A 9,650-nucleotide genomic window follows, 5' to 3' on the forward strand; every position below is an offset into this window, starting at 1 on the left:
GGAAAGTTATGTCCAATCTAGATAGCATATTCAAAAGCAGAGACATTACTTTGCCAACAAAGGTCTGTCTAGTCAAGGCTATGGTTTTTCCAGTGGTCATGTATGGATGAGAGAGTTGGACTGTGAAGGCGGCTGAGAGCCGAAGAATTGATGCTTTTGAACTGTGGTGTTGGAGAAGACTCTTGAGAGTCCCTTGGACTGCAAGGAGATCCAACCAGTCCATTCTGAAGGAGATCAGCCCTGGGATTTCTTTGGAAGGAATGATGCTAAAGCTGAAACTCCAGTACTTTGGCCACCTCATGCGAAGAGTTGACTCATTGGAAAAGACTCTGATGCTGGGAGGGATTGGGGGAAGGAGGAGAAGGGGACGACAGAGGATGAGATGGCTGGATGGCATCACCGACTCGATGGACATGAGTCTGAGTGAACTTCGGGAGTTGGTGATGGACAGGGAGGCCTGGCGTGCTGCGATTCATGGGGTCGAAAAAGTCGGACACGACCGAGCGACTTAACTGAACTGAACTCAGAGTCCTGCTTTTAAATATGTTACCTAGGGCCTTAGGGAGTTTAACTATTTCTTTAAGGCCATGTACTTCTCGAAAAGACTTAAGTTAGGAGGTATTTTTAATACCAAGGTAAGAATATTAGCAAATTAAACTAAAACAGTGAAAGTGGACATACAGTAGGGGGGTTTCTGTCAAATGGTTCTGAGATACACTGACATCTGATTTGATGGAATTGATTAGATACATGTGATAAGAAAAACAAGAATGGGGGTTGGGAATTCTTCTAGAAGGTCCAAGCCACTGGTATTCCTGGAAGGGTCTCTGAACTTATTTTTTAACATTTTCCATACCTGTTTCATTCTGGCAATGCTGTCCCACTGTTTCACAAACATACTTCCATTTCAAGTGCTCTATAGGAACTGTTGTTTGGAATTCTCTTTCCAGAGTTACCCAGTACGCATTCCTCAGCATCATTCAGGTCTCTGCTTCTATGTCACTTCATCTGAGACCTCTGTCACCATGTCACATAAAATAGCACCTCCATGACTTCCCTGGTGGCTCAGACAGTAAAGCATCTGCCTACAATGTGGGAGACCTGGGTTCAATCCCTGGGTCAGGAAGATCTCCTGGAGAAGGAAATGTCAACCGACTCCAGTATTCTTGCCTGGAAAATCCCGTGGACGGAGGAGCCTGGTGGGCTACAAGTCCAAGGAGTTGCAAAGAGTCGGACATGACTGAGCGACTTCGCTTTCACTTTTCACTTTTACACGCCTCTGTCACAGTGCTCTGTCTTACCTTTCTGTGTATCCCTAAGCTTTTGAACTGTGGTGTTGGAGAAGACTCTTGAGAGTCCCTTGGACTGCAAGGAGATCCAACCAGTCCATTCTAAAGGACATCAGTCCTGGGTGTTCTTTGGAAGGACTGATGCTAAAGCTGAAACTCCAATACTTTGGCCACCTCATGCGAAGAGTTGACTCATTGGAAAAGACTGTGATGCTGGGAGGGATTGGGGGCAGGAGGAGAAGGGGACGACAGAGGATGAGATGGCTGGATGGCATCACTGACTAGATGGACTTGAGTTTGAGTGAACTCCAAGAGTTGGTGATGGATAGGGAGGCCTGGCGTGTTGCAATTCATGGGATTGCAAAGAGTCGGACACAACTGAGTGACTGAACTAAACTGAAGCATAGTTTGGTACAAGGTTGATGTTTAGTAAACATTTGGTTAATTGATAAACAATTCCAAAACAAAGGTACAAAAAAGGTTATAATTTTAAGAACAAAGGGAATGAATTTAAAATGTTGGCATTTCAAGTACCTTTACAGGCTTGTGAAGTCACTCAGTCATGTCCGATTCTTTGCGACCCTGTGGACTGTGGCCTACCAAGCTTCTCCATCCATGGGATTCTCCAGGCAAGAATACTGGAGTGGGTTACCGTTTCCTTCTCCAGGGGATCTTCCCCACCCAGGGATCAAACCCGGGTCTCCCGCATTGGAGGCAGATGCTTTAACCTCTGAGCCACCAGGGAAGCCTTAAAGGGAGGTAATTTGGGGACAGAGGATGTTTTCTACTTGCAACAGAAATAACACATACAATACAGGCAGCCACACACTTGAAAGTCCCAGTCAAAATGCTTGTTGTATATTCTATTTGAAAAGCAAATCATCTAAATCTATGAAAGATCTTTGAAAAAAATCTACCTTGAGTCATAAAATCAAGATTCTGGGGTTCATTCTTAGTATGATTTCAGTTTATTTTTTTTACTGGAGCATGGTTGATTTATAATGTTAGTTTCTGGTATATAGCAAGGTGATTCAGTTTCATATATATATTAATATACATATATATATATATAATTTTCCATTATGGATTATTACAGGATATTTGATATAGTTTCCTATCCTTGTTGTTTATCTATTTAATATATAGAAATTTGTATTTGTGCACATCTCCTGTTGCGACTCAAGCCTTGAGGCTCTCTTTGTGCAGCCAACACCAGGCCTCCCCTCATGTCTGTAATAAAAGTCTGAATTTCAGCACGCAGTCCCCCAGGGTACCAGAAGATGTGCATCTCAGGCTAGGGAGTACAGGGAGTTGGCTAGGACCCTCTGTGCTGATCTCTCTCTGCTCTCCCTGACACAAGCCAGTTTCTAAACTTTTCTCTGATCCTCTGAAGTTCCCTTTCTGTCTCAGCTAATCTCCCCATCAGTGAAAGAGCTCCGCAAGGAGAGGGAGTATTTCCACTTTCACAACTCCCTCCTAGGGACACAGGTGTAGTCCCGATCCTATTTAACAAAATTCTTTCATCTTACCCAGTTACGTGATGACCTTTCTAGCAATTTCGGTTGCCTGCGATACAGCAAGCGTCCAGCTGGTATTCTGAGGATTACTCTACATGCAGATTTATTTTAGATGTATCTGTAGGAGGAGGTGAGTTCCATGTCCTATTCTGCTATCTTGATGTGTCCTCATTCAGCATTATTTCTAATATAATCATTGCAACATAAAATGGTCCTTCTACTGATTTATATGACAAGTCAAAATTGTAGCTTCAATCTGGGTCTCCTTAAACTTACATTTTTTGTTAAGAAATGTTCTTAAATTAAAATGATTCCTATGAATTTTCCATGAAATATGGATAGATTTGATATCACTTTTTAAATAACCCTAAGACTTACTCAGTTTTCTAAGCATATCTGATTTGTGTTAAACCACTGACCTCAACAGTACAGATGCCAAACTGTGTTGTGAATAAAAGATACAATGCAGTGGTTTATTATGAGGGGCAATTAGCCAGAATTTTACAATTTCACATTAGACTGTGGGCTGAAACAAAAAACCTCTTCTAAGAAATGAAAGAAATAGGACTGATGGAAAAGTTTTAGAAAGGAAATCACCATAAAAATTGAGACAATGCCTGCAAAATCTGTTATGAATTTTGATGTATCATTTATAGTGCAAATGCTTTCTAAAAAGCCATCAATAAGAATGCTTTTGAGAGCCTATGTACTCTATATTGGATATATTTTCAAATTTAAGATACACAAATTGAACCTGGTTTTATATGGTACATTTGAACATATATAGCAAATCTACTTTCTGGAAACACCCTGAATATGCAAATACTGTTATATTAATTTAGTGTTCAAAGTGAAAGTCAGTTTTATAACATGAAAATAAATCTTTATATAAGGCTATAGAATTAAGAGTAAACTTAAGTCATCTTGTTGGAAAAAGAAAAGATGTGTGGGGTAAATCTAATTATTAAAAAGTTCTAGGAACTCATTCTAATCAGTACAAAATATTTGTTTTCTTTACATAGCCAAAATCATATGAGAAGATTTTAAGAAATAGTAAATTAACTTGTATAGTTTCCACTGAGTATTTGCAACAACTTGGTAATAAAACATTAACAGAAACTTTTTATGAGCCGAAGATGTAATGAATACCATCACAGGACAGAGAACAGTTCAGAAATTAGAAAAGAGGGCTGGAGAGAAAATTAAATAGGCTATGTATTAATCCTGAATCATTCAATTATTCACCTATTAAATTCAACATACCATCTAATGTAAGTATAATGACTTCATAGTTTTCACAGACCTGCCACATACTAGTTCTACTTTCTTGGAAAGAATTTAGATTATATATTTGAATATTTCATTGAGACACTTCTACTTCTGACCATGATGTAGTAATTATAATTGGACTTGCCTTTCCACCATAAATAACTACAAAACTGCATAAAATATACTTTTAGGTAACCGTTTTCAGACATTGGATAATAAGATATACAGGACTGAAATTGCTGAGTGAAAGAGGACACAAGAAATTAGTTTAAGGTATGTTTGAAGAATGCCAAATAATGGAGGTTGGTTAGAGCTTATAGCTAATGATGAGACTGTGAGATTGGAGATTGATTGAATACCCTCATTATTTTGTGTGAAGTAGCACAAATTCACAGAATATCAGATAAGTCCATATTCAAAGGTAAACAAATAATTTGCAATGCCAAAATTAAAGGATGTTGGCATTACTGTCGCTAACACTTTATGCAGTTTGCAATGCTATTTCATTAGCACAGATAGCACAAAAAATAGAAAATATTTTCTATTAGCACAGAGTCAATTGTCTATGGGGTGTATAAATATACACACACACACACACACACACATATATATTTGGCAGTTTCATACTTAGACTGCTCATTGGGAGAGTCGTCTGGCACTTTTGTAAGTAAGCAGGCTTTAAATTCAAAAAATGATCAAATAAAATGGCTACAGTTTAAATTGTGGTTTCCAGAATATTGCACAACTGGCTTATATAGGTTGCAATACAAAGACTAAGAACTAGATTCTAAGAACTATACACATCCACATCCATTAACAATTTCTGATTCTTGCATTACAGGAAGCAGTTGGCATGGGAAGAATGCTCTGGAATAATGGACATCACTATACCAGTGTGTCCATAGCACACATTACTGGGTGGCTCAGATGGTAAAGAATTTGCTTGCAGTGCAGGAGACCCAGGTTCAATCCCTGAGTTGGGAAGATCCCCTGGAGAAGGGAATGGCAACCCACTCCAGTATTCTTGCCTGGAGAACTCCATGGGCAGAGGATCCTGGCAGGCTACAGTCTTGTGGGGTCACAAAGAGTTCGACATAACTCAGCAACTTTCAGAGTGTGACTGAAAAATTTCAAGTGTGACTAACACACTTTCATGCTTAGGTAAAAAAGAGGGGTTCTTGCCCCTCTTTGGTAATTATGTAGCTTGAACAAGCATTGTAATTGCTTTTGAAAAATGTCTTCTTCATTTCACAAACACTTAGGAGAACATGCATACCTACAAACACACACCCATACTAAACGCAGATTACCTTGCAAATAAGAAATATTTGATATTCATTTTAAAATTTACTTATAAGTACAACAAACCTTTATTTTTTCATCCTCTATAAGGAGAAAAACCTAGTATCATTTTTATTTTGTTACAATTAAAACCAAGTTCAACACTATCAGTTTATTTTTTTAAAACTTATATTTTGTACCAGGCATTACCACAATTAACAAAATATCAATCCCTGTACTCAAGACAGTCAGAGTCTTCAGAAGAAGAGAGATGCCATCCAAAGTGAAGAGTAGTAAGAGAGGGCTCAGTAAAGATCTGGAAGGGCATCTAGCTAAGTGAAATGTCCTTTTGTGTGTCAAATCTGAACATTTTTGTCCTTAACACAGAACATAATTTCTAAAAGCAAAATGTGAAATTGATTGAACATTTTTCAATACATCTTCCAGCCTGGGAAATAAAATATTATTCAATTTAGTTCAGGCATATATTATCAACATGAAATATTGTTTCAAAGAAAAATAAAACACTATTGTTAAGTGATATTTCTACATAAAGCATTTCAATTGATGTTTCATGTTAATTAGTGGTAGATGGATAGACGTTCTGCTTTCATTAAAGCAGCTTTCTCTTGAATGTGACTTTGACTTTACAAAATGGTACATGAAATTCTTCTTGTCTGTACTTTGCAAATTGCTAACAAAAAGTTATAGACTTTAATCCATATTTATGCAGGGCCATTTTGTTCAGAATATTTCACTAGTACCAAGAAAATATGTAAGTTTGATAAGCTAAAGCTAGCATATGATCCACCTAATGTTGTTTATAAGGTCATCAAAATTCCAACCGGAATTTCTTTTAAAAGGGGTAGGGTAGGATACAAGATATTGGATGAATGAAGAATTGGGAGGACTCGTACACACCAATCACTGTGGAGGAGGAGAAATGACTTTTATAATTGTTACTGCTAAAATGTAGATATATCACAAGTTGGAGAGCCAGGGCTGAGGTCGTGGCCACAGTTGACGAGGCTGAGTCAAGGTGCAGCTGGCCCCAGATGGAGTCAGAGCAGCCTGGCCTTTGACCTCAAGAGGCAACTATAGGTTTTAACTACCTCAGTGTGCAAGCTTTTCTTTCCATTCAGTCTAAGCAGGAGCTCCTACTACTAGAGAGGGAGATCCAATCCGATGAGAAAGAGGAATTTATCTGATCATTACTATATTCAGTCGAACTCAAAGTCCTTGGTCCCAAAATTCTAATTACTGATGCCTTCAGTGAAATAAAGGATCCCAACAAAATTACAGAAATAAGTTTCTGGACTTCACCGTTTATTGCCAATATTGAGTATGAACTTGCTGCTAGTATTTATGAGTATAAATCTGAAGTAAAATCACAGGACTATCCATCAGATATATTCAAGGTTGTTCAAAACCTTAGTATTGATTCTAGGAAGTTAGATTCAGCACTTGTCATTTCAACAAGATACTGAACAGTCTTACAACATAATTCATCAGCCTTTACTTCTTGTCCTAAATAAATGAAAATATGACTATTTTGGACTAGCTGTACTTCCTAACCCGCCCTAAGTGAAAGTCACTCAGTGGTGTGACAGTCCATGGAATTCTCTAGGCCAGAATACTGGAGTGGGTAGCCTTTCCCTTCTCCAGTGGATCTTCCCAACCCAGGAATCAAACTCAGGTCTCCTGCATTGTGAGCAGATTCTTTACCAGCTGAGCCACAAGGGTAGCCCACCCTAAACTGGACGAAGACTTTAAGTACCGTCACTGAAGTTCTCTCGTCTTTCTCCTGCAGACCCTTTAGAAACAATCCGTGCCATGCCAGTTTGCCCCAGACGGTTCTTAGAATCACATGTGAGTGATTCTGGGATAGGTGATGAGCATTCACTCTAACTTATAAACATCCATCTCCTCCGTCTTAATCTGGTTTTATCTTTAAATTACTGCTGATGCCCAAAGTGGAAAGTCTGTTCACAAAGTTCTTTAAATTTTCTATTTTCCCCCCTGATACTAGGACATGATGGCTGGTACTCCTGAGCTTGCCAGGACCCATTGCTGCAAACATTGAAGTTGAAACAAGTTGAAAACTCCATCATTAATACTGTGCTTATCAGCAACAGAATAATTGTTACCACCAAGCTGTGATGCCTTTTGGTATTCAGTATTTATTGAAATTTTAAATAGAGAGATCTTTTGGTTCAAAGAACCCTGATTACTGGGTTTGACTTGATTCTATTAGACCTATTTGGGAACAATGCTGAAGTAGATAAACAATCTTTTCAAATGATCCTTCACTAGTTTAAATCAAACTTTAGCTGCTAAGTCCTTCTTCTATATAAACTCCCAGCCTACTGTTATCAATGGTTCATTAAGGAATGCGTACTATACATATCAAAGTCTAAAGCTGGGATCACAAAGACTGGCTATATAGCCTCATAAGTTTAATAGAGACTACTGAAGACAATTTCATATTATTGAACAAAGGGGAAAATGGCTCTATCTCAAAGGGGCATTTTGCTCTTTCATGCTAAAATTCAAAATACAGTTGGTTTCTACATAGTGACTATTGAGCTAATGTTTAGGTAAACTTTCTTTCAATTACTGAGAGATCAAACTTAAACAGATAAATTATTGACTAGAGAAGCATAGATGATTTGAAAATGTATAATGCTTGTCTACTTAAGGAGTGTAAATGCTAAGTAGGAACAGTTCCTTCCTCTAGTAAATGATAATGATATTCAGCTAATTTCTTTTCAAAATTTGTATCTATTTAGATCTGAAATGCCTTATTGGAAAAGCATTAGAGGCTGCAGCTGCTAAACAGAAAGTTATTCAGAAGGCCAGGATAATGATATCTGTTTTCCAATCTCTGAAAAGAACTGACTTGAATGTAAAATGTGGGGTATTGTGTTTAATTAGAAATCATTGACATCACTCCCAAAAGAAGGTGCTTCTCCTCAATGAGAGGGGTCATAGTAGAATATAAACTAGGTATTTTACAAATGCTGGTTGGGTAGCTAACCCAGTTTTGCTTTTCTGGATCATCTGGAAGAGCTTATTAAATGGTAAGCTTCACATATTATGCTGTGCATGACTTCTGAAATGCTGGAAAATTAAATCCTGGTGGCTCACTGCTCGTCCACCCCATTTGATACTGTGGTCTTGGCTTGGAGTGGCTGATATAAGTCAGCACCTTGACAGATAAATGGCATTTGTTTAATTTAAATGACACTCGTCATGCTGCCTTTTGTTCTAAAGCACTATGAGGTTAATTGAGCAGATATGAAAAATTAGCCAGGCTAAAATTGCCTCTGCTCTAAATCAGAATTATTAATCCACTGGCCTTAATTTAGAGCCTATTTTCTTTGATAGACTGTATCATGCAGACTGTTCAAGGGAGAAATGCTAGTGATAACCTAGTTTTTAAATTTTATGTGACCAGGAATTTCAGCACAATCAAATTGAACAGATTTCAAATTCTCACCATGGAAATGTGGCTTTTTTATCTAACTTATTTATGCCATTATATGGTAAAGAAAGTGTGAAAGTAGGTCTTATCAGCAACTTTTAATTTGCAAGTTTGCTTATGACCTTCAAAACCATTTCACACTAAACATAATCTAAGATTTCATAAATACACAGCGCCTTTCCATTTTATGTAGATAACAATGTGTTGAAGACTTCGTATCTTACAGCAAAGTAATTAAGGCCACATCCATTGTGTTTCCATATAGTAAGTAATTACAGAGGTGATTGGAACATTCCTGTAGAGGATTAGCTTAATTTATCAAGCAGTGATTCTTGCGGAATAAATAAGCAGAGACACCCTTCAGCTAAACTGTCTTCCCTTCTCTACCTACAGAATATGAATGGGATGAAAGGGATAATTTAATATAGTAATGAAGTCCATGCCCTTCAGTTAAGAGTGATTCCCAAAGCTTCCAAAGGTTCAAAGTGGGGACCACCAGGGAATATTTGGAGCCTATGGGGAGACAGTACCATTTCCTACTTCAACTCATCCATACAAATCTACTTCTTTCCATTCTAAATCGTCTGTGCCCAGTTCCCATATACAGTTAAGGCATATTTTATATATGATTTAGGTATTGACTTTGGATGTTCATAGTCACAATTACACTTCAAAATTCCTTAAATTTGTCAGATATAACCTTTGAGTGCTCAAAAGCATTATTTTCTCATTTTGTTAATGTTATCAGTTATTTTTATTAATAGTAATTTATTTTACAGCTGCACTTCATTTCACATGTATACTGTATTT

The sequence above is a fragment of the Bos mutus genome, chromosome 7 (assembly GCF_027580195.1).
Source record: "Bos mutus isolate GX-2022 chromosome 7, NWIPB_WYAK_1.1, whole genome shotgun sequence".
Lineage (NCBI taxonomy): Eukaryota > Metazoa > Chordata > Mammalia > Artiodactyla > Bovidae > Bos > Bos mutus.